Source organism: Pteronotus mesoamericanus, unplaced genomic scaffold (genome assembly GCF_021234165.1).
Source record: "Pteronotus mesoamericanus isolate MK-2021 breed Mesoamerican mustached bat unplaced genomic scaffold, CSHL_Meso_final contig_90, whole genome shotgun sequence".
NCBI lineage: Eukaryota > Metazoa > Chordata > Mammalia > Chiroptera > Mormoopidae > Pteronotus > Pteronotus mesoamericanus.
Window position 1 is genome coordinate 16,741,694 of NW_026555277.1, and position 25,754 is coordinate 16,767,447.

Consider the following 25,754-nt stretch of genomic DNA (forward strand, 5'->3'; position numbering starts at 1 on the left):
TTCATAGCCCTTTGCAAGCATATATGAAAAACTTATACGAGCAGGTCTGTAATGATCTTTTATTGAACTAATGGGACAGAAAAAATGGAGAGAGTCTTAAGCTATAGAAAAATGGGGTTAGATGCAAGAAAGATTTTTATGGCAGTAAAGTGACCAGGATTACATATTATATGTGTGTTGTGACTAATAGGGTTCCCTCTTGAGTATTAAAACTAATCATTGGAGAATAACAAAGGAGCCCCCAAAGTCCAGGAAATAACAGGGAAAGATATCCTCAGGTGAGGATTTAAAAAATAAAGAGGACAGGAATTCCAGTCAAGATGGAGGCCTAGGTAAACTCTCTTCACCTCCTCCCACAACTACAGAAAACATTACAACTATACCACAAAACAAATATCACTCAGAACTATAAGAAAATCAAACTGTATGGAAGTATGACAACCAAGGATTTAAAGAAGCTGCATGCATCCAGACAGGTAGAGGGGCGGAGATGCGGAGACAGTCGGAGAGGGGAAGAGGCACAGAGACCATGGGGTGTCACAGAGAGGCAGTGGAATGGGCAGTCCCACATTCACGTGTGGAGGATAAAAATGAGGAGGAAAACCTTGGGAGTGAGGGATCCCAGTCCCAAACCAGACCACGCAGCCTAGGGTTCCAGCGACAGAAAGATAAATCCCCATACCTTCTGGCTGTAAAAACTACTGAACGTTGGGGTAGCAGAAGAAACTGCCGGATTCTCAGGAGACTCCTCATAAAGGGCCGCATGGACTTAGGACTTATGCAAACCCACCCTCTCTGGGATTCAGCACCAGCACAATGGCTGAAAGGGCACAGGGAGGCTGCCAAATTAAGGAGACAAACAAATACGGCCCAAATGAAAGAACAGAACAAAACTCCAGAAAAAGAACTAAATGAAATGGAGATAACCAACCTATCAGATTCAGAGTTCAAAACACTGGTTATGAGGATACCCAAAAAGCACACTGAGTACAGCAACGGCATAAAAAAGACCCAGGCAAAAACGAAGGTTACATTAAGTTAAAAAAAAAAAAAATCTACAGGGAACCAACAGTGGAGGGGATGAAACCAGGAATCAAATCAATGATTTTGAGCATAATGAAGAAAAAAGCATTCAATCAGAACATCAAGATAAAAAAAAAAATTCAAAAAAATGAGGATAGTCTTAAGAAGCCTCTGGGACATCTCCAAATGTACCAACAACTGAATCATAGGGGTGCCACAAGACGAGGAAAAGCAAGAAGTTGAAAACTTATTTGAAAAAATAATGAAAGAAAACTTCCCTAATTGGGCGAAGGAAATAGACATACAAGTCCAGGAAGCACAGAGAGTCCTAAACAAGTTGAACGCAAAGAGGACGACAGCAAGACACATCATAACTAAAATGCCAAATGTTAAAGATAAAGAATCTTAAAAGTAGCTTGAGAAAAGCGGATAATTACCTACAAAAGAGTTCCCAGAAAGAAGACTGTCAGCTGATTTCTCAAAAGAAACTTTGCATGCTAGGAGGGACTGACAAGAAGTATTCAAGGTCATGAAAAGCAAGGATCTACAGCCTAGATTACTCTATCCAGCAAAGCTATCATTTAGAATCAAAGGGCAGAAAAAGTGCTTCCCAGACAAGGTAAAGGTAAAGGAGTTCATCATCACCAAGCCGTTATCAGATGAAATGTTAAAGGGACTTATTTAAGAAAAAGAAAGATCAAACTATGAACAATAAAATGGCAACAAATTCACAACTATCAACAACTGAATCTGAAAAAACAAACTAAGCAAACAACCAGAACACAATAATAGATATGGAGATCATTTGGAGAGTTATCAGCTGGGAGGGGGAGTAGGGAGAATGGGGGGAAAGGTGCAGGGATTAAAAAGCATAAACTAGGAGGTACAAAATAGCCAGGGGGAGGTTAAGAATAGTATAGGCAATGGACAAGCCAAAGAACTTATATGTACGACCCATGGACATGAACTAAGCAGGGGACATTGACAGAGGGAAGGAGGGTACTGGGTAGAGGGGGACAAAGGGGAAAAATTGGGACAATTATAATAGCATAATCAATAAAATATATTTTAAAAATAAATAAAAACCTAATCATTGTATGGTAATTGTTTACTTGTTTGACACCCCCATTAAAACAGACACTTCAACAGAGCTATTTTTCTTCTCCTCCTCCTCCTTTTTGTTTTGTATCCCTAGCACTAAGTATAATGTCTAGCTTGTAGCTGTCTCAATACACTTCTTGAATGAATGGATAAGGAAATGAAAAAGTTAAATTGAGAGTACAAACAACCAGAATTTGAGAATTATTATAACTGCTTTTTTTTTTATTTTTCAGTGTTTTTAATACTTGTTCATGCCTGCACTTTTGGTATCTGTGCCCCTATAGCATTTTTTTTATAAACAACACCTATTCTATAATGCTCACAATTTCGTGGGTCAGAAAATCAGGCAGGGCACGTTGGGGACCATTAGTCCCTGTTCCAGGATGACTGGGGCTTCAGCTGGATCTAGCAACTGGACATGGCCTAGATGGTTCACCTGGGCCCATACAGCTGAAGTGTCAGCTCTGGATATCAGCTGGGTTCCTCAGTTCTTCTCTGTGTCCTGTCTCCCAAGTCCATGATGGCTTCTTCACTCACATGGCAAGTGCCTGGCCCTCAGAGGCTGGAACACGTGGGACTGGCTGGACTTCCCTCACAGCCTGGTGGTCTCAGAGTAGTCAGATTGCTTCCTGGACACAGATATATAATCTGAATGCGTCTCATTTCTCTGGTAAACACATGAATCTAAAAAGGGAAAAGTGTGGTGAGCAGCATTCCTTCAATTAAAAACAAAAACTCTCAAAGCCCGTTTCTTCACTGTTGGGAAGTTCATCCAGAATGTCGCTTTACAGTGGATTATGCTAAACTCACTGTAACCAAATCTAAGTCGCATACACTAGCCAACATCCATATTACCCGCCTTTTCCCCTTGGTCTCTGAGTTTTTCAATAGCTAGAAAGAACACAGATTTCTGCAGGTGCTTTCAGAAACAAATTTGCCACAGGTTAAGTTTATTTCATGATGTTTCAACTTATATATTTGAAAATAACATTTACATTCCATCAAACTAAGAAAAGAGCACAAATTTTCTAAAATCTACGTGCTAAGGACATTACATTTTTCTAATGATTACGTTGATAAAGCAACTTAGAATCTACAGTATCAGCATATGAGTTGTCCTATGTAAAATAATACCATTGCATGAAAAACCATGCTTTTAATGTTATCTTTGCTACTTTTAACTAGCGATTTCCATGAGAATGCACTGTGAAATGCTTTACATGCATAAACTAATACCCACAAAAATCCCATGATGTAATAATATGAAAGCCACTCAGGGAAACACTCCACATAAAACCCAGCTGACCTCATCACATAAGGATTTTCTCTTCTCCTGGGATGAAGATGGAATGAACGCGTTCTTTGCTAATGCCTGTTTTTGAAGCAAGGTATGCCAAGGTCAGTGTGCCCTTCCCCAGAGGTATCGATGGAGCAGCCTGTAACATCTGCAAAGTCTGCTTAGCGCTCTTTAGGGTAGAAATCATGCTTTGCTGGCATTTTATGTTTCTATAAAAGAACAGGAAAAAACTTGCCCCGTAGAGTCCTCAATTAGGTAACAAGGCTGTGATAGGTAGCAATCGTGTTAGGTGTGCCTATAGAGGAACAGAAAGAAGCAGGGTCCGAAAAATACACATTCCTTACTGGTATCCTTTCAGGACCTTGACTGAAGGCCAAGCAGTCACAGGGCGAGCAATGCCAGTTCTGAGGCTCAGTATAATTTGGATAATTAATTATAATTAAGTAGTAATTCATAATGACTTGGATAATTGAAGGTTTCCTACCTTCAGGCTGTGGGCTGGATGCAGTGTCCTGCTGAGCCTTAATGGAGCCTGAGGCATAAGAGAATTCAGTAACATTAGCCTGTCTTTCTTAAAGTTGTTGATATTTTGGTCATTATAGAGTTTTACATAATTTTTATTTAAAAAGTATTCCATTAAAATATTATTGATATTGATTACTGAGTTTTTTGGTGCCCCCTTAAATTTGGTGCCTTTAGCAAGTGCCTTACTCACCTCCCTCTAGTCCAGGCTTTGTGCCCAGAAGCAATGTGGGGAGGATTTGGATATTGCTTGGCCTGCCCTTTAAAAGGAATAAAGGGAGAGCCACATCTTTGGGCCAGCCTCTCGCTATTAATGTTCTGAAATTTCCAAGTCACTGAGATCAAAAGAATAAAATTACAGTCTGCTCCAGAGAGGAGAGACAGTCCCAAGTCTTGTACCATTACCGCCCCATTCTACATATGAGAAATTGAGAGTCAGTATGTGCGACAGATATCCAGGATGAAAAATATAGAAAGTGGCAACTGAGAACTTTGAATCCAGCCTGGGTGGATTCCATAGGCTGTGCTCTCAGCCACTGAGCTATGAGAAATTGCTCACTTGCTGTGTTTCCCACCACTCCCCAATGAAAAAGTTAAATCGTGTATTTTTTTCCTCACGTAACAGCTAGTTAAAAGTTATGACAAAATATCTTCTAGTAATTTTTAATAAGTTTATTGTCTTTTTCCTCTGATGGAATAGATATTCACTGAAGAGAAGTTAGAAAATACACATAAATGAGAGATATCAAAGTAAATCAAAATCTCACCCCAAGAGCCACCCACTATTCTCATTTTGTTGCATATTTCTCCAAGCTTTATTTTAATAAAGATAAATTATATGTATATGAATTCAAATTGGAATTACGCTACACACACAGTTTTTAAACTGTGCCTTTTTTCAAACAATATACCTTGAACATCTTTCTCTGTCATAGCTTTTTTGCAGAGTAATTTGTAATGGCTTCATAATACGTATTCATTTGTTCATGAATATTTATGGAGGGCCTGCTACTCTCCAGACCCCCTTGAGTTGACACTTAAGTAAAGGGAGGCCTTCAGAAAAATAAACGAATAAATGTGTGTCAATTAATAGTAACATTATTTTGAATGTATTAGGGAATCTTCTCTGATAAAAGACTGTTACTCTCCAGACCCCCTTGAGTTGACACTTAAGTAAAGGGAGGCCTTCAGAAAAATAAACGAATAAATGTGTGTCAATTAATAGTAACATTATTTTGAATGTATTAGGGAATCTTCTCTGATAAAAGACTGTTATGGGCTGAAGTGTGCCCCCCTCATTGGGACCTTTCAAATTCATATGTTGAAGTCCAAACCCCCAGTACCTCAAAATGTGACCATGTATGGCGATACGGTCTCTGCAGTGGGAATAAGCTAAAATGAGATTGCTAGGGCGATCCCTAACCTTTATGACCGGTGTCCTTTCGAGAAGAGGAAGTTTAGACCCAGACACAAAGAAGGAAGACACAGGGAGAAGACGACCATCTATAAGCCAAGGACAGAGACCTGGAACTGTTCCTTCCCTTGTGACCCTCAGGAGCAACTGATCCTGTTGGACCCTTGATCTTGGATTTCAAGCCTCCAGAACTGTGAGAAAATTAATTTCTGTCGTTTAGGGCATCCAGTCGGTGGTACTTCATATGGCAGCCCTACACACTAACACCAGGGTGGAGAAAGAGGTTTGGATGAAGCAAGGGAGTGCAAGCCCTGCAGTATCTGAAGAACAGTGAGTGCCAAGGCCATCAAGGGGAGCTTGGTTCTTTGCAGTGGAGGAAAGCAAGGAGCCAGATTTCTGGAAGAGTGTCTGAGGGGAGAATGGAAAGAGATGAGGTCAGAAGAGGAAGCAGGGTAATACTGGGTCCTAAAGCACCCTGTAGGCCTTGGAAAGGACTTCAGATTATATTCTGGAAACCACTGGAGAACCATCAAACTTGACATTTTAACAGAGGGCCTTGGCTCCTGTGTGGCTAGATGTATCAACATATTTGTAACCCTCTTATTAATCAACTAAATTATTTAGCAGTGCATCTTAAAGTTTGGAGTGAGAAGCAGGGGGAGAGGCCTCAGGGACATTGGGCCCAAGTCCTAAACCCCCTCAGTATCCCTGCCATCCTACTTGGCCATCCCACTGCCCAATCTGACAAACTGATAAACTGTCATTTTAAATAAGCCTCAGACTTTTCCATGAGTCCTTCCCCACAGGGTCATTCAGCAGGACCACTCTTTCCCCATTTAAAGGCTAGCTGGTTGCTACCTCTTCCCCTCCCTTATGTCTGCTCTCTGTTCCCATGACTTAGACCCAAGTCCCCAATCTTCAGGCTCCCTCTACCCCAACTCAAGCCTTTCTAACTCAACTGCCAAGATTCCACCTTACTTGCTCTTTGCCCTCGCTTTACTCCCTTCTCTACTCCTCCCCTCCCTTCTCTTCACCTCCCCTCCCTTCCTTTCCTCTCTCCTTTCCTCTCCTCTCCTCTCCTCTTCTCTTCTCTTCTCTTCTCTTCTCTTCTCTTCTCTTCTCTTCTCTTCTCTTCTCGTCTCTCTCCCTTTATCTCTCTCTCTCACTTCCTCATTCTTGAAATTCCCTGAGGATAGAAAAGTGAAAGCCTCCCCTGATATTTGCAAATAAAATTTCAGTGAAATGCACAATCTCCATTAGTCAAACATGAGGACAAAGTTAATGGCTACCCCACCCAATATGACTCCCTATCAAGTCAGAGATAATGCTGCATGAGCAGTAACATAGACGAGTGTCGGACCGAACTTTGACCAGCATGCTCCTCTCAGGAGGCTTCTGTTAGTTTTCGAGCCCCTGTTATATTATTGATATTATTGAGGGGTCCTCTCTTGGAGATTCTTGATGGAAAGAACCCCCATCAGTATTTTTCTTTAAGAATGTATGTACTGACTTCTGGTCAAGATGGGGGTGGAGGTAAACACAGCTCACCTGCTTGCACAACCACAGCAAAATTATAGCTAAACTACAGAACAACTATCATTCAGAACTATCAGAAAATCAAGCTGTGTGAAAGTCCAATAACTAAGAAATTAAGGAAACCATATTCATCCAGATGGGTGGGGGGAGGGGTGGAAAGGAGGAGACACAGAATTGGCTGGTCCCAAACCCACGTGTGGTGGGTATAAAATGGAGGGATATCTTGAGAAGGAGGGATCCCAACCCCCCAGCACAGGGTTCCAGTGCCAGGAAGATAAGCCCCATACCTTCTGGCTGTAAAAACCAGTGGGGGTTGGGTTGGTGGAAGAAATTGCAGGATTCTCAGGCATCTCCTCTTGGAGGGCCTCACACATGGACTTACTCAGATTCATTCAGACTCATTCCATCTGGGCCTCAGGACCAGGGAAGCACCTTGAAGGGCACTAGTTGCATAGAGGGAGGAACTGAAGTGTCTGGCATCATGGCAAGAGCTGGAGGGCAGCTTCCTTCCAGACAGAACTGCAAACAGTGGCAATTGTTCTTTTCCTGAGCTCTCCCCTCACAGAGCCACAGTTCAGTAGCACAATATCTGAGTCCCCATCAACCTGATTCACAGGGTTAGCCCCACCCTGATGATTACCTAAGGCTTAGCCCCATCCAATTTAGGGACCAACCGAAGATGGTAACTGTGGCTTTTCCATATGAATGGCCAGCCTAGGTACCTGCTTCAGATCTTCCTAAATCTGCTCAACAAGCAACAGCTGAGCCTAGCCCCTACACCTCTTACTGAGTGGCCCTAGGCCTGGTACTAGCAGCAGCCATCTGCGGATCGCTTTATAGCTTATGCCAAGGGGCCCAAGAAGGAAACCCCACCTGCACCACCAGGAAACCCCAAAAGCTGTGCACCCAGCAGACAGTTACAGACCACATCAGATCACTACCACCCAACCACCCCCACAAGCCATGGATGAAGATGGTTCCAGGCCAATGGTCACAGCCCATCCTACCAGCTCCCTGGCCTGGGTAAATCCCTCCCATTGACCTACTGACAGCAATCAAGACTCAACTACAAGAGGAGGGAGTATTCAGTCCACACAGAGGGCACACCTTGAGTACCCAGCTTGGGAGATAGTGGAGGCTGTGCCACTGGACCCTACAGGACACCTACTACATTAGGCCGCACTACCAAGACATGGAGTCAAAGCAGCTCTTCCTAAAATGCAGAAACAACAAAAGGAGGCTGACAAAATGAAGAGACAAAGAACTATGGTCCAAATAAAAGAACAGAACAAAACTCTAGAAAGAGAACTAAACAGAAAGGAGATAAGCAATTCAGCAGATGCAGAGTTCAAAACACTTCAGGATGCTGAAGGAACTCAGTGGGTACTTCAACAGCACAAAAGTGATCCAATCAGAATTGAAGGAGACACTAGTTGAACTAAAGAACAATTTACAAGGAATCAAAAGCAGAGTGGAGGAAGCTGAAAATCAAATTAATGATTTGGAACATAAGGAAGAAAAAGGCATCCAATCAGTACAGCAAGAAGAAAACTGAATCCAAAAATCCAAGGATAGTGTAAGGAGCATGAAGCATTTCAACATTTGCATAATGGGGGTGCCAGAAGGATAAGAGGAAAAGAGCAAGAAATTGGCAACCTACTTGAAAAAATAATAAAAGAAAACTTCCCTAATTTGGTGAAGAAAAAAGACACATAAGTCCAGGAAGCATAGAGAGTCCCAAACAAAATGACATGAAGAAGACCACACAAAGAAACATCATAATTAAAATGCCAAGGTTAAAGATAAGGAGAGAATCTTAAAAAACAGCAAGGGAAAAGCAGATTATTACCTACAAAAGAATTCTCATAAGACTGTCAGATGATTTCTCAAAAGAAACTTTGCAGGCTAGAAGGGACTGGCAAGAAGTATTCAAAGTCATGAAAGCAAGGACCTACACAACCAAGATTACTCTTCCCAGCAAAGCTACCATTTAGAATTGAAGGGCAGATAAAGTGCTTCTCAGACAAGAGAAAGCTAAAGGAGTTCATTATCACCAAACCATTATTATATGAAATGTTAAAGGGACTTATTTAAGAAAAAGATCAAAACTATAAACATTAAAATGGCAATAAATGCATAACTATCAACAATTGAATCTAAAAAACAAACTAAGCAAACAAGCAGGACAGAAATGGGATTATAGATACAGAGGACATTGGGATAGTGGCCAGTGGAGATGGGGATCTGGGGAAATGGGGGGAAAAGGCAAAGGGATTAAGAAGTACAAACTGACAGTTGCAGAATAAGCAGGGGGATATTAAGAACAAGTATAGGAAATAGAGTTGCCAAAGAACTTACATGCATGACCCATGGACATGAAAAAGGAGGGGGGACTGCTGGAAGGAGTATGGGGGGGGCGTGTTCGGTGGAAGGAGGCAAAGGGGAAAAATTGGGACAACTGAAATAGCATAATCAATTAAAAAAAGAATGCACGTACTTATTTTTGTCTTCTACTTAGTCTTTCCATGTTCTCCATATCCCCCTACCCAAGGCCTATTAACTCTATTAACTCTATTATGTATTTGTCATTCTTCTCTAGGTTGCATTTTATTATTCATTGAAAATAAGAGACCGAACTGGGTCTCTTTCTCAAAGAGCAAAGAACCCAAACTTATAAAAAACAAACAAATAAAAAATGGATGCCATAAGTGTACCGGTTCAGCCCAGACTCTTGGGCTGATTTACTGACTTGACCAGAGATGAGAGTTGACATTAAAAAGTCAGGCAGTGATACTTCTATAATCTGGATACTCCCCTTAGTGCAAATGTGCAGGGCATAAGAAGGGGAGCAGGAGGGAGGCCGCTGGCCTGGGCACTCTCTGTAACAAAAGGCCTCAGTGCCACCGTTATTATACCTACAGTTACAGTGAAGTATTGACAGGTTTGAAGAAAGACAGTATCACCGTCCAACTTAACTCATCTCATTACTAGATCATATCTGTCATGAACTATGGACCAATATTTTTAATAAACCCCCCAATGACTCCCTTAATCATCTTGGGAATAATGTAATTATATTAAACTAAATGTGTGTGTGTGTGCATGTGTGGGTTGAATTGTTTACTTATTAGATATTGAAATTTAAAATATACCACAAAGGAACATTAGAGATCTTGTTCCCAGTACACGTCATCAGTTTGACTCAAACTTTTATAAAAATTTTTTTTAAATACCACAAATTTTGTAACCCTATCTTGGAATTTCTTTTTCTTCTCTCTCTTTTTATCTTTCTTTCTTTTTGGTTCAGTTTGGTTTATTATAGACCTGGCCTGTGCTTCTCTTGACCTCTGCACGGCCCTCTGAAAACCTGAAACCACGCGAGGTGACAAAGTCTGGTCATTCAGCAGTTGGGGCCTCCTCATATTACTCTTTTACTTAGAAAAGGAAATGTTATTATAGAAGACCAAGAGCCATGAAGCTTCTTTCCAGGCTAATCAGTTTCTGAATTCTTAGATTTTTAATTTCAGCATTAGGGAACTTTCTACACTGGAAATATCTGGGTGAGACCAAAAGAAAATCTCATGTGAATCCACGCCTCCCAGAATGAGTGGGAATCAGATATGCCTCTGGGGGGGGTGGAAGGGAGGGAACTGATTTTCACCTGTTTGCAAGACCGTAGTTTAATCTTTGTAGCTGCCATTGCTAACTAGGCTCTGACATGACCCTGTGTTCAGTATAGAAATGATAGCATAAAACTTTTTAGCAACACTTGTGCTCCATAATAATACTGTCATCTTGAGTTTGAGAGATCATGACGCTGTCTGTATGTAGTTTTAAATTCCCCAGTGGTGCCAAATATATTTCTGTCAACAGACACTGTTTCAAAACGTCCGAGTTCAGTTTAGCTGAATACCAGGGGACTGACTCAAGTCACTTTGAAGGAAACAAATATATCTTCACCTCGCTCAAATGGCAAAACATTGAAAGCTCAGGAAATCTGTATTACAGAGCCAGGAAGTAGTTAAATAAGACATTTCAAGAAAGGCTAATACATTTTGTGTTTTCGTTCATTATTGTAACTCCTTTCCATCACATCTTCTCTCAGACATGTGAAAATACTGTTCATACCAACTCATAGTAACACCTAATTAATTACTAATAACACATCATTGTTGGTAGGACTATAAAAATGTCTTACACTATAGAACTGTACAACATAGTAAATTACCAATAGTCATAGTGATAATAATCACCAAACTAATATTTAATTTTGACTGAGTACTTAATATGAACTAGAAGCTTTGCTAGGTACCTTTATGGATTGTTATATGTAAACTTCCCAACAACTGCAAATGATAGGGAAAATAATTTGCTATTTTCTATTCTAGTGAATGGCTAGATTCACTAGATTTTTATTGAGAACTTATTGTGTGTCAGGCACCATTCTTAGTGCTGTGCATATATTAGCTCGTTCCTTCTTCACAACTACCCACCACGCAGGAGCTCTCATCATTCCCACTTTAGAGATGGGGAAACTGAGGTGCTGAGTTAAAGTGAACTGTGCAAGGCCACATAGTGACATAGCCAACACTCAAGCTCTGGCCATCTGGCTCCAAGCTCAGTCTCTTCCTTACTAAGAAGCTGCTCGATTTTTATGTGTCAAGCACTGTGTGAAATGATCTTCATGTGTTAATTATCCCTCCCTGAGGAGCTCATTGTTTTCCCATTTTTCAGATGAGGAAGGTAGGGCCCAGGCCACTTGCTCAGGGCATAAGACCTGGTCTTGCCTGCCTCCCAACCTCATATTCTTCCATTTAATTGCACAGGAAAAGGGGGTCTGGGTTCAAAAGTTGCATGGTGACTCCGAGGAAAGAGGAGATGCACTGTGAGAATCCAATTAATCAGGTTCTGAAATAGGAGAAACACCCCATAAAGGCAGAGGACACAGAGGAGTTAAGAATGACACGGCACGCTCCCCGTTTGTCTCCCTCTACCTCCCAGGGTGCTGGGCCCTGAAACAGAGTGAAGAAGCTGCCATCTTCAGAAACCAGCCGAGGAGGCATCCAGCAGTCTTGTGACGAGCTTGACGTTTCCTGGGCTTGCCCAGGCTTGAAGACGTAGGGTGAGAATCTATCCTCATAAGTTCTGATTCCAGCCATTTCTCAGATTTTTGAGTCATTTGTTTAGGCCAGTGGTTTGAAAAGGCTCAAGCCACAGGCCAGCAGTAGAAACACAAGAGAAACTATTCTTGCTGAGTGAAAACCAGCTTGTTGTTTTCCTGTTATTCATTTTGAGTTTCCTCTTCCTCACCACTGAACATTGTTTAAGGAACATTATTTAAGTACTAAATTGTAGTAATGTCTATTTTCTTTCTTTCCTTGTGGGGTATTCTTATTTATTTTTCAATTATAGCTGACTTACAATATTATATTAGCTTCAGGTATACAACATCAGGATTAGATATTTACATGCCCTCAATTCCTATTTCTTTAAATTACTTTTTGACATACATTCGTACCCTCAGCTTTTGACAGAATTTGGCAATAGCGCCAGCCCAGCCTGGTGCAGAAGACTTTTACCCTGTAAAAAGGTGTTTTATATTCTTGAACTGTGTACACAATTGTCACTTATCTTTGTGTCTTTAGAAATGAGTCCCTTCTTACAATAAACTATTGTCATTTCTTCTTTCTGAGGTCATCTCAGTCTGTTATTTATATATACAACACAAATTGACTTGCAGTGCTCGAGTCCCCAAGCAGCGCTGCTCCGACGCTGTCCCCTTGGATTACCGAGCGCGCAAGGGCGCATACCCGTGCAGGGCCCTCACAGGTACAGCTCCGTGCCAGAACCAAGTACTGCGCTGACAGCTGAATAACAGGAATTTACTCTTCTTGGATTTCTCCCTCCCCTCAGGTTTATCTACAACCCTCTACCTTATCTCCAGATTTTAACGTTATAACTTACACTTTTATTTTTATCAGGTTTATTGGAGTGACATTCATTAATAAGATCATATAGGTTTCAAGTACACATTTCTATGACCCATATCTATACATTTCATTGTGTGTTCACCACCCAAAGTCACATCATTTTCTGTCACCATATGTTTGGTCCCCTTGACTCTGTACTACCTTCCACCCCATCCTACCCTCTGGTAACCACTATACTGTTGTCTGTGTTGATGAATTTCAGTTTTATATCCCACATATGAATGCAATCAAATGGTTCTCGGCTTTTTGTGACTGACTTATTTCACTTAGCGTAATATTAGCAAAGTCCATCCATGTTGTTGCAAATGGCAGTATTTTGTTTTCTCTTATGGCTGAGTAGTATTTCATTGTATATATATATGTACCGTATCTTCTTTATCCAATTCCCTATCCACGGGTACTTTGGTTTTCTCCATGTCTTGGCCACTGTGAATAATACTGCAATGAACATAGAGGTGAATATATGCGTATTTTTGTGAATAAATGTTTTCAACTTTTTCATGTAGATAACCAGAAGAGGGACTGCTGGGTCATATGGTAACTCTATTAATTTTTTAGGAACTGCCACACTGTTTTCTATAGTGGCGGTATCAGTTTACATTCCCACCAGCAGCGAATGAGGGTCTGTTTTTCTCCACAACCACTCCAACATTAATTACCTGCCTTGTTAATAATAGCCATTCTAACAGGTATGAGGTGGTATCTCACTGTAGTTTTGATTTGCATTTCCCTAATAGCTAGTGAATTTGAGCATCTTTTCATATACCTGTGGGCCATTTGTATGTTTTCTCAGAAGAAGTGTCTGTTCAGGTGCTCTGCCCATTTTTTAATTGTTTGTTAAGTGTTGAGTTGTATGAATTCTTTATATATTTAGGATATTAACCCTTTGTCAGAGCTGTTGTTTGCAATTATCATCTCCTATTTGTTTGGTTGCCTTTTTGTTTTGTTGTTTCTTGGTTTTGTTTTGTTTTGTTTTTTTGACATTGTGCAGAAACTTTTTAGTTCAATATAGTCTCATTTATTTTTGCCTTTACTTCATTTGCCTTTGGGGTCAAATTCATAAAATGTTCTCTATGACCAAGGTCCATAAATTTGGTACCTATGTTTTCTTCTATGTAATTTTTTGTTCCAGATCTTATATTTAGGTCGTTGATCCATTTTGAATTAATTTTTATACTTATGGACAAACTGTAATCTAGTTTCATTCTTTTGCATATGGCTTTCCAATTTTCCCAGCACCATTTATTGAAGAGGCTCTCAGGGATTCCACCCCATTCAAGATCCATTTTTATATTTATATCTGGGCTTGGTATTCTCACACCACAATGACAGTACAAATACAGATCTTATACCTTTGCATGGGTTTTTTTTTTCCCCCTACATGGGGTTTTAATATCTCAAAGGAAATTGCTTCTTATGCACAAAGTGCCCAAGGTACAAACTTCCTTTAGGCCATGGATGTGGTCTTCCTGATGCTCTTTGTCACAAAGAGGCCACCATTTCCAGGATTTTGTTTTTGGCACAGGTCTTGGTTCCAGCTATGTAACTGGCATGAGCCCTCAGTCACACCCTTCATCCTTGTATGGATACTAAAATGTCAGCCCACAGTCATTTAGACCTATGTCTAGGCGCAGTGTCCCTGGGACTGCCTTGACATCATGTCATATGTGTATTGCTCTGGTTTTGAGTTCCATCATCTGTTTTGGCACCTAGGTATATTCTTCCGGGGGGGGGGGGGGGACATTGCATTTATCCAGAAATCCTCCTGTTTGGAGTGGGAACAGTTCTGCAGAACCCTTGGAACTTAGGAGTGGGACCCGTGGCCGCAGCTGGATTTTGAGTCCTCAAAAGGTTTCTAGACAAGATTGTCTCAGGCTGTACTATTAGCTCACCTGGTATGTTGCCATCTATTTTGAGGAGAGTCACAGAGATTAGGCATTAACAACAACTGGAGCATCAAAGATTTTCAGTTTTTCACCTTTGAAAATAAATCCAAGGCTCTTCGTATTTGATAACATGATCCTTACTTCCTTAAATTCTTTCTGGGTAAAAATGATTTAAGAATGTCACCTTTCACGTGTGTGGAGGTGAGAAAAAAGGTAGGAAGTTACTCTGGACTGTATTCACCACCCTCTTAGGTATCATCCAAAGACACCCTCCACACCAAACCTTATCAAACTCTTACAAAGTAAACACCATGCTTCATAACGACAAGCAGAAAACTAGATCTACTTTCTGTACATTCTCCAAGATTTTTCTTATGATTAATTCCAAAGTGCAGTTTCATCCAAATAACACATAATTTGTAAAGTATGTGCCATGGTTGCCTAGTTACCATAGAGGGAAATGAATTGAGCTTCTTCCCTCACAGGTCCGGTCCTGAACCTATGCAAAGGGCCCAAAGGGAAAAATGAAACCACCTTAACGGGGTGTCCCACACCTGAGCCCCTTCTCCATTCCCTTGGCCACTCTTGCTCCTGAGATCTCTGGCATTTGCACCCATGTTCCCCATATTGGTGGTGAAAAATTGGGTGGGGAGGGGTTGGATACAGATAAGCACAACCCAGGGGCTATTGATTGTTTGGTTCTTATTTTTAGCTCCATCGCTAAAATGAGTTTTCCTCAATTATACGGCACCCTCAACAGAGCAGTAGTAGGAATTATTTTTTTAAAAAACATAAAATTTGTTTTTTGCTGTGTAGTATATCACCAAGATTTCTGTAAGCCCTTTTTGTCATCTGTCACCTCACTGTCTTACAAGAGTCCCGTAAAGAAAGGAGAGGGAGTTACTGTTTCTTTCACAGCAGAACCTGCCCAGTGTGGAAAGCCCTCAGGTATCCACTGGGCAAACCTGGGGCATCCAGGCTGCACTGACCTGAAACCTTCATTGATTCAAGCTCCCCGTGTTCAGTCATGATCTTGGTTCAGTGGTTCTCTCTCTATTTTCCTTCTCTTAGTTCAATAAGTGAGTCTAACACTCTCATTCTAATTTGTCTGTGTCTCAACTCCACTGCTACTGAAATTCCCACACACATCACTGCCTTACCAACATAAATCTTCCCCATTATCCCGTAAATGAGTCTACATGGGCTTTTCACATGAGCCAACTGCACATTTATCACTTCCGTTTACGTTGACCATTGGCCAGAATCTTCTAAGTTATAACAGATGAACCAGTGTGATTCATGCAGGAATGATAGGACCAACTGTGACAAATCTTTGAAAAGACAAACATCACTTGGTACTTCATTTGTGAAAAGAAAGTATTCTTTTTAAATAATATTTTATTTCTTTTTTCTTAGAGGGGGAGGGAGGGATAAAGAGAGGGAGAGGAACATCAATTAGTTGTCTCTCACATGTGCCCCAACTGAGGACTGGCCTGCAACCCAGGGATGTGTACTGACCAGCAGTTGAAGTGGCAGGAATTGAACCTGCGGCCTTTTGCTTTGAGAATAACACTCAACCAACTGAGCCACACTGGTCAGGGTGAGATAGGAAAATATTATAAGATATAAAAGGCATCTGAATTTATTAGGTTGGTGTAGTTATAATGTAACTACTAATATATTGAGCTTTTCTCATAGTCTGATAACAGCTTTATTACATGTTAGTCCTTGTCATTTATTGCTTCCTATGACTATTAAAAACTAAAAAGAGTGTGTTATGGCTTGACTGGATGACCTGAATGTGTGGTGGTTTTATTTGATCAGAAATGTGCCCTCCAATGATGGCACTGCAATTTATGGTCACAGTTGGGTTGACAGTAAATTAAAAATATAATTAGAGAGCACCTAGGAAATCAGGCTGTTTTCCTAAGTTCAAGTTATTAATTTAGTTATTATTTTTAAGTCAAAACTCTGCTTGAGTTTTGATTTTTGCCCTGCAACTTTACCAAAGTTACACAGGTAAGTCAAAAGAGCTGACTAGGTAATGAAAAGGCCACAAAGTGTCTTCCTAGTGCTTTAGCCTAAAGATGAGGCTCTGTTCAGGGTCACGCCTCTGTGTGCAAAGAGCAAGAAACAAAGGGAAAAGAACGTGAGCAACAAGTCTATGGTACGAAGATAAAAATACCTGCGGCAGTGACAGAGAGTGGACAGAGAGGAGAGAGGCCTGGTCCTTGGCTCTGTCCCATGCCTGGGCACACAAACTGGTGCAGCATCAGTCCAAAGAGAACGTAAGAAAATCAGATCTCCACAGCTGTGACACTGCAGGATGGCCGGCCTGTGGTGTCGGTAGAGATGATTGGGGTAGACGCCAAAGGAGAGCAACTGAACTTGACAGAAAAAATAACTAGCGGTGGCATTATTGATTTTTTAGTAGTACTAAGGAGATATAATAGATCTATTTTAAATCTCCCATTCCACCTTTTTTTAAATCCAAGGCTTGGTTGAGGCAAGACAATGACTGTCACAAAAAAAGATGGGATATTCAGAGTTTGGTGCTTATTTTATTCAGAAATCTCCAGCTTGTGGAAGGTAGATTGTGGGACTTCTTTGCCTCTTCTTTGCCATGTGAGCCAATTCCTGGTAATAAATCTCCTCATATCTGTATATCTATATCTATTTATATCCTATTGGTTCTGCTTCTCTAGATAATCCTGACTGATAACAGGCATTTTTTCACCTAAAAACCATACTATAGGGAAAATATAAACCACACTTAAACATATAATCTGGTTTCTTTACTTTCCTCTTCCATTCCCTTTCCTTTCTTTTTCTTCTTTTCGTGAACAAGTCAGGTTTAAAACCATTAAGTATAGCATGTGTCCGTGGTAGCAGGGGGTGGAACGGGGAGCCATGAATGGCTTGCTGAGCCCAGAGAAAGAGGTGCCTGGCAGAGAGGCAGCCTGGTGTGAACGCTAGAGCCCCAGTGGAGTGTAGAGGCCATTCTGTGGAGAGGTGGCCTGGTGGTGGGGTGGAGGTCCTAGCCTAAGTAGGGTGGGGAGGTGGGGTTGCCACATGCAGCCCCCAAGGAGCCAACAAAACAGAACATGACATGACATAATTACATTTGAATATCAGATAAACAAGGAATAATGTTTTAGTACAAATGGTCTCAAATCTTGCATGAATTATTTGTACTTTATCTGAAATTCCAATTTAATTGGACATCCTGCATTTTTTCTGGCAACAGTATGAGAAGAGCATCCACACAGAGGGTGGCCCAGTGTACGGAGCACTGGAGCCCAAGTTGGGTGAGAAGGGCATCCGTTGGGAAGGCGGAAAGTGGTCCAACGCGGGGAGTCAGAGCTGGAGCAGAGAAAGAAGGGTCCTGGCACAGGAGATGGGCGAGCAGCAGAGGTGTGGGTTTCCTAAGGCCGCCGAAACCAATGACCCCAAATAAGGTAGCTTAATACAACAGAAATCTATTCTCTCAGATCCGAAAGGCAGAAGCCTGAAATCAAGTAGTCTGCAGGGCAGTGCTACCTCTGAAAAAGGCTCGAGGGCCAAATCCTTCCTTGCTCTTCCTTCCAGATTCAGGTGGCTTTCGGCATTCCTTGTCCTGTGGCTGCAGAACCCCCACCTCTGCCTCTATCTTTATGTGGCCTTCCCCTCTTCTTCTTGTGTCTCTTCCTTGTGTGTATATCTTTTTTAGATGAGGACACCTGTCATTGGAGTTAGGGCCCACCCAGATAATCAGAGATGTGCTCATCTTTAGAACTTTAACTTAATTACATCTGCAAAGGCTCCCCTTCCAAATAAGGTCACATTCACAGGTTCCAGGGGATAGGAGGTGAACATTTCATTCAACCCACTACAGTTACATATAGGAAACTGACCAAATAAGCAAATAATTTAAGGATAATGAAAGCCTGATTTTTCCTATTGGAGAACAATATGAAAAAGCATTGCATTGGAATTAGATGTGGATTGGTAAAATTGTGAACACATGGCTTTCAATATACTACATAGGTAAATATAGAAAGAACTCTAGATGCTAATTTCTGCCTGCATGTATGTGCCCGTTTTGTCTACTGGCCAGCAACATCCCAACAGCAATGAATACAATACATCTAGCACCCAGGTTTTGGTTTCTAAATAACCATTTCCTACTAAAGGAAATCAGGTTTCTTTGGAGAAATGCAAGTACCAGGTAGGCCCAAAATATTTTGTTGTATCATAAAAAAAAGGTGTCCAAGGAATAAAAGGGACATGTAAAAAGGACACAGGAGCTAACTTTAATAGGCTGCCAGTTGCCAAATCAAAGACACTTTGAGCAACAACCTAAATGATTGTAACAGTAGAGTATAATCCAGTGAACAAAATAAGAATCATGAGCCCATACTTATGTGAATGAATGAATGAGTGAATGAATGGAACGTTTAATGAGAAATAGGCTATTTTCATATTTTTAAAGCACCTTCCCACAAAATATTTATCAATTACAAAGGGGGCAAGAATAAGCCCCCTTTTATAAATTTTAAATTTTATAATAAAGAAGTCTGGCTAATGTGGCTCAGTTTGTTGGAGTGTCATCCGGTAACCCAAAGGTTGCAGGTTCAATTCCTGGTCAGGGCACATACCTGGATTGCAGGTTCAATCCCCAGTCTGGGCACGTAAAGGAAGCAAACAATTCATGCTTCTCTCTTGCATCAGTGTTTCTTTCCCTCCCTATTTCTCTCAAAAAGCAATGAAAAAAATGTCATTGGGTGAGGATAGAAAAAAATTAAAAGAAAAAGAAGCTTGGCAGACACCATCTTAACCAAATGATCAATGGGAACATCATCGGTAATGTGACAAATTTAAACCAAGCACCACCTGATAGGATGCAAAACAGCTCAGCCAGCATTGGTTCTGTTTTTTTTTTGTTGTTGTTGCCAAAGATTCATAATAAAGTTAAATTTAATCATGAGGAAACAAATTAAACCCAAATTGAGGGTCATTCTGCAAAATAATGGGCCTATACTTTTCCAGAGTGTCAAGCCCATGACATCAAGAAAAGGCTGAACACATATTCCAATATTCAGGAGACTAAAGAAACATGACAACTAACTGTAATACCTGATGCTGAATCAGATGCTTTTACTATAAAGGAATTATTAGAACAACTGGCCAAACTTGAATGGGAACTATCTATTATTAGATGGTAGTACTGTATCAATGTTCATTTCTAGGTTTTGGCTGTTATTTTATGGTTAAGTAGAAGAGTATTGTTATTTCCAGGAGAACACAGAGAAATATTTAGAGGTGATGTGGCATCAATTTTGTTTGTGTGGTGAGAACATTTAAGATCTACCCTTAGCAACATTCAAGTATACAATACAGTATCGTTGACTGTAATCACCATGGTGTACATTCGACCCCCAGAAGTTATTCACCTTATAACAGGGAGTTTGTCCCCTTTGACTGCACCTCCCTGTGTCCTCCACTCTGCAGACCTGACCATCACCAATCTACTTTAAGAGTCATGTGTTATGACACCTGCTAGTCCAGTCCTACTGAGTAATTCAGGGGATATACAACAATGAGGGAAACAGGAAGACTGTCCTGGTTCCCTGCAGAGGAAGGGTTCCCGGAGTCCCCTTAGATTAGAACAACGCCAACTCACCTCCTGCAAAAACACACCTAGGACGAGGGGTATTTCATCTCTTTGGGCTGGTATCAGTGACAACTTTTATAAAGGATCCTTCCTGCCTAACTTGTCATGCTCTCTTAACTTGATACCCATGTGTATGGACAGGAGAAACTTTTACAGAAATACTTCTAGTACTTCTGAGAAGTACTCTGGTGGCCAGGGGAGGGTGGAGTAGAAATGAAAAGTGAGAAGATTCCTTAAACCTTCTTACTCAGGATGACACTACAATATGTGTAGCCTCCCTTGGTTTGCACACAGCTTGTAAATTATTTACTGGCCATGTTATTTTTCATTTTTTTTAGGGTTTTGGGGAGAGAGCTTAGTGATCTTGTTTCTGTTATTCAATCTTACTTCCAAAGATGATAGCACTATTTCCTGTGTAATTCGGTCTTTTTAGTTAATGATAATCACTTTCTGTCAGTAAATGTTATTGTTTTTTTATTATTATTTTGAAAAAATATCTTTACCAGAACTTTTCCTCTTTAGCTAATAGCTTTTATTGAGTAGTTCTTCCCAAGTCAAGGAAAGGGAATAAGAAAACTTCTGGGTTGCTTTTGGCCTTGTGATTCTAACTACCTGTTTAAAGTTCATATCAACATACACATCACAAAATGCTATTTCTTGTCTCACATTTTTGACAGAGTGTTAAAATCTTTTTATATAATTCAGCAAACATTTAATATAGGAACACTTTGCTGGGCTTTTGTGAAATAAGTAGATGAGTAAGAAACAGGCCTGGCTGTCCGAGGAAGATAAGAGATAAACACACATGACTGAACATGAACTATTTCAGACGTTTCTGACTCACCACTCGCAATAGATTGGGCCTTAGACCAAGAAAAACTAAACCCAAGATTTTTTTTTTTTAAATGTTCTTTCAACTTACTGGACAATCAAAACTACAGACTTCTCAGATTTTAGATAACATTAGAAAGAATCTTTACTGATTGTAAATTTACTCTTCTAGCAATATAAATTTTTTTCTGTGTTTATAATTACAGATCTGCTTCTGTGACTGTGTTTTACAGTTGGGTATAGATGGAATTTTGCTCATGTTCAATTGTAGAAGATAAATGTATAACTTTCCCTCTTCCCATTGGGGAAAAAAAATCAGGAAGGAACTTAAATACAAGTCTTTCCTCCTATTTTATATTCAAAAATGTCTCACAGGAAATGAACAAACAGTGAGTCTCAAATGTAACATTGTACTTCTATGTGCTGTTCCTGAGGTTGAGATTTTTAAGGAAAAATGTGAAACTTGGATTTTTCACTTCCTGCAGAATATAAAAGCCAAATTTTTTAGCCTAGCATTCACGATTTTCAAAATCTCATCCCAACTCACTCTGGCCTCGTGTGTTTCCATCTTTATTCGAGGTACCCAGTAATATCCCCTGAACCATGTTGAATATTTTTATTTCCATGCCACCCCCCCACCTTTGGAATGCTCTGCTATCTTTCCTCTCTCCCCAATTCCACTGTCAAAAGCTCCTCAAGACACATTTTTAAAAAAGGAATCTAGAAAGCAGCCTGCTTACCATTCTTCAAATTGGAATTTCCCATTCTCTCTTGGGTTTTTATAACTCCCTGTAACTAAGGGCTATTGCTTTTATAATTAGAACTAAAAACTAAAAATTGCTTAACATAATATCAAATAAAATAGAACCTAGTGTTTTGAAAAGGGCAAGAAAGTCCTTCAGAACCAAAGAGGTACATTCATACTTTTAAATGCTTTCACTAACAAGAAAAAAAAGATGTAAATACCAGCTGACTTAAAAAGTAGTAAGAAGATAGAGTTGTCCTATGGGTTAAAAGAAATATTTTTTTAATAACAAGAAAGTGAAAGCAAACATTAAAAAGCTAGAATTACATAAAAATGAATGTGACCTACAATAAGAAAACAAAAAACGTATTAATGGGAAAATTTTTTAATGACATATTAATGCATGTCATATTCTTATAAATTTTTCTCAAGTTAATATGTTGGTTTAATCCAAATACTAATAAAAAAATGCAATGTGATATTTAAATTATAAAAATGAAGTTAAGTTTATTAAGAAAAACTAAATAGACAAGAATTAAAACACACTTTGAAAAAGAGAAGAATATAAGTAAGTCATGGGGATATAATGTACAGCAATGGGGAATGTAGTCGATAATATTTTAGTAACTTTAGGTGGTGACATATGGTAATTAGACTTATCATGGTGATCATTTCATAATGTATAAAACATCACACTATGTTGTACACCTGAAACTAATATTGTATATCAACTATAATTTACTTTAAAAAATATTTAATAAAAACTAATGCAGTAGGACTGTTTCTACCTGATACTAAGACATATAAAAGTGGTAATTAAAACAGCTATTGGCAGATGACTAGAGATTTGGTAAATTAATAAAACAGAAGACATAGCTCAGAATTAAATTTTAGTTTATCTCGTACTTCATAGTAGAATGTGTTCTAAGTAGAATTTAAAAGCTAAAGATGATAATAAAATAGTAAGATCTTCTGACAAAGTAGAAAAAGTAAGTATTTATCCAACATCTGGAGGAGAGAGTTCTTTAGGGTTAGAAGTATGAAGAGGAATCAAAAGAGAAGTGAAGTAATATCTGATCATGTATGTCTCAAACTTTTGTACACAAAACATAAGCAGAAGGAAACAACTGTTGTCTGGTCAAGTGTAGCAGCTTCAGCTCAGATGAAATGTCCCTCCCACCTTCAGTCCCCATACCTGGCTCAAACACATAGCAAGAATAAATAGAATATAAAAAGGGGAAATCAAAATGACTTAATTAGAGTTAAAAAACTTCAGAAGAAATACCAACATAAAACAGAAGCAAAAATACTAACATGGACTGCGCCACACAGAGAACTGTAAGAACAAGGACTAAGGCAGGAGTTCCCTCTTCTAGTCATATGAGACTGAAATAAAGTTGGCTCATCCATGGCTTAGAGCTATGGATTCATAGGAAGCTACAGATGTTAGGAAGTAGGAATTCACACAGCCTGATGTAGTGAAGGTCTCTGTCATATCGACAATAGCAGAGGAAGTCAGGAATATCAAACTACTACTGTGTACCCCGTTCTGAACTGGGGGCCCCAGGGTACTATGCGGCATGAGCAATATTGTCAAATAGGAAGGTGTGAACATGGAGGGAAAGGGAAAGAGGGGACAGAAATAAAAAACTAAAAACCTTTCTACTAACATGACCCTCCCACAAAACAAAATTCCAAAACATTAAAATAACAGAAATAGCCCTGGCTGGTGTGGCTCAGTGGACTGAACACCAGCCTGCAAACCGGAAGGTCACCGGTTCAATACCTAGTAGGGACACATGCCTGGGTTGTGGGCTGGGTTCTCCATTGGGGGCATATGAGAGGTGACCAATAGATGTTTCTCTCACACATCAATGTTTCTCTCTTTCTCCTTCCCTTCCTCTCTCTCTGGAAGTAAATAAAATCTTGAAAAAAAAATAACAGAAATAATATTAAAATAAAATAAAGAGATGAACCTCATTTTCCCAGTTGGTACAAGAGTTCACGCTAGATAAAATAAATTTTAGGGAACTGTTTGATAAGAAATTGAAAATGAATGTGCTGATGATGCTCAAAGAGATAAATGAAGATAACCTTTCCATTACAAAAGAAAAAGAGAGTAGGAAGCAAAAAATAAATAATGAAACAGGTGGATCCGAAAGAGAAATAGAAATAAAAAGTATTGACATTAAAATAATCAAACAAATGAACTTTAGGCCAGAAATATTCTAAGAAACGATTGTTGAATTGGAAGGAAGGAACACATCCAGTTCACAGTAAAAAAAGAGAGAGAAATATGAGAGAACAATGAACAGGTATTAGCGATTTTGAGAAGTCTAGAAGAAAATGAAGGGAAGGAAAAGATTGAATCCTCATCTCAAAAGTGTGTTGTATGGTTTTTTGCCAGATTAGGCTGTTTGGCACCTATTACTGCTGCAAAGCAATATAAATGTGAATCCAGCTTCTCCCCAAATCCTGTATTGCCCAGAAGTATGCATTTCCAGGGAACCTTCACCCATGCCTGAGATTTGTGGGCCTGAAGAAAATTTAAGCATTTTGCAAATGTCCTCTGTTGAGACACTCCACACAGAGACTGTCTCTCCTCTTCTTTCCTCCGTGGATCTGCTTGTTCAGAGCAGCCCTGAGTCTTCCACCAACCCCAGGGCATTACTACCCACTTATGTGAAGGACAGTACAACGAAGAAAGAAGAGAAGGTCCATGTCAAGAAACAAGATAGGAACCACCTTCTTGCACGTCCAACTCTTTGTACTCAGGAGATTTCAGAGGCAGAAACATCTCAGCCTGCAGTAGATGCAAGAACCCTCCAACAAATTCAGACCTGGTTCCAGAACCAGAGAATGAAATGTAAGAGGTGGCAGAAGTACAACTGGCCAAAGAATAGCAACCATGTGACTCAGGGCTCAGCAACTACAGAGTACCCGCACCTCTTTCTATCACCAGGGATGCCTGGTGAATGCTTTCGATGTGGTGTAACCAGACCTGCAATAACCCTTCTTGAGCAACCATTCCTGGAATAGCCCATCTTGAAACTATCAGTCCTGGAACCATCAGATCAGGTGCTCCCAAACCTGGAATAACCAGACTTGGAACAACCAGGCCTGGAACAATCAGTTCTACAGTTATGGAGAGAAATCCCTGCAGCCCCAGATCCAGTTTCAACAAAATCGTCCTATCAGTGAGTTGGAGGCCGCCTTGGAAACTGCTAGGGAAAGCTATGGAGCAATACAGCTAACCCCTAAGCATTGTAGTTCCCAGCAAACCGTGGATTTATTCCCACATTGCTCCATGAACACACAGCCTGAACATGTGTGACGATGGGTATATTCAATCTCAACTTGGGCAGTGGCTGAATTACCTCTCCTAGGATATTTTTATGTATCCCCGCCTTGATATCCTGCTTCTCATTAGACCTATTGTGCCAATTTGCAGGGGCAGCAGGATGGGGATGGGGTATGACTGGAGTCTAATCAAAAAGATTTCTGTAGCCTTGCTGCTATACACTAATCATAAAAGATGCTTCTTGCTATAATCCTATTCTGGATAACTCTAGGATCTAGAATCTTAACCTCAAGAATAGGAAGTACGAGTCCAAGTATAAAGATGTGTGATAAAGGATTATTCACATTTTTTGAGATTGGGAAGGTTGTTAAAAACTTCAATTCAATTGATAATTACAAAATAGTCACAGGGATGTAAAGTACAGCATAGAAAATATAGTAAATAATACTGTAATA

At 40.0% G+C, this 25,754-nt stretch overlaps 1 pseudogene; it reads left to right on the top strand.

Moving 5' to 3' along the window:
* Window positions 1–7,856: 7,856 nt before the first annotated feature.
* On the top strand, window positions 7,857–25,332 carry LOC129080596 (homeobox protein NANOG-like; annotated as a pseudogene).
* The last annotated feature ends 422 nt before the right edge of the window (window positions 25,333–25,754 follow it).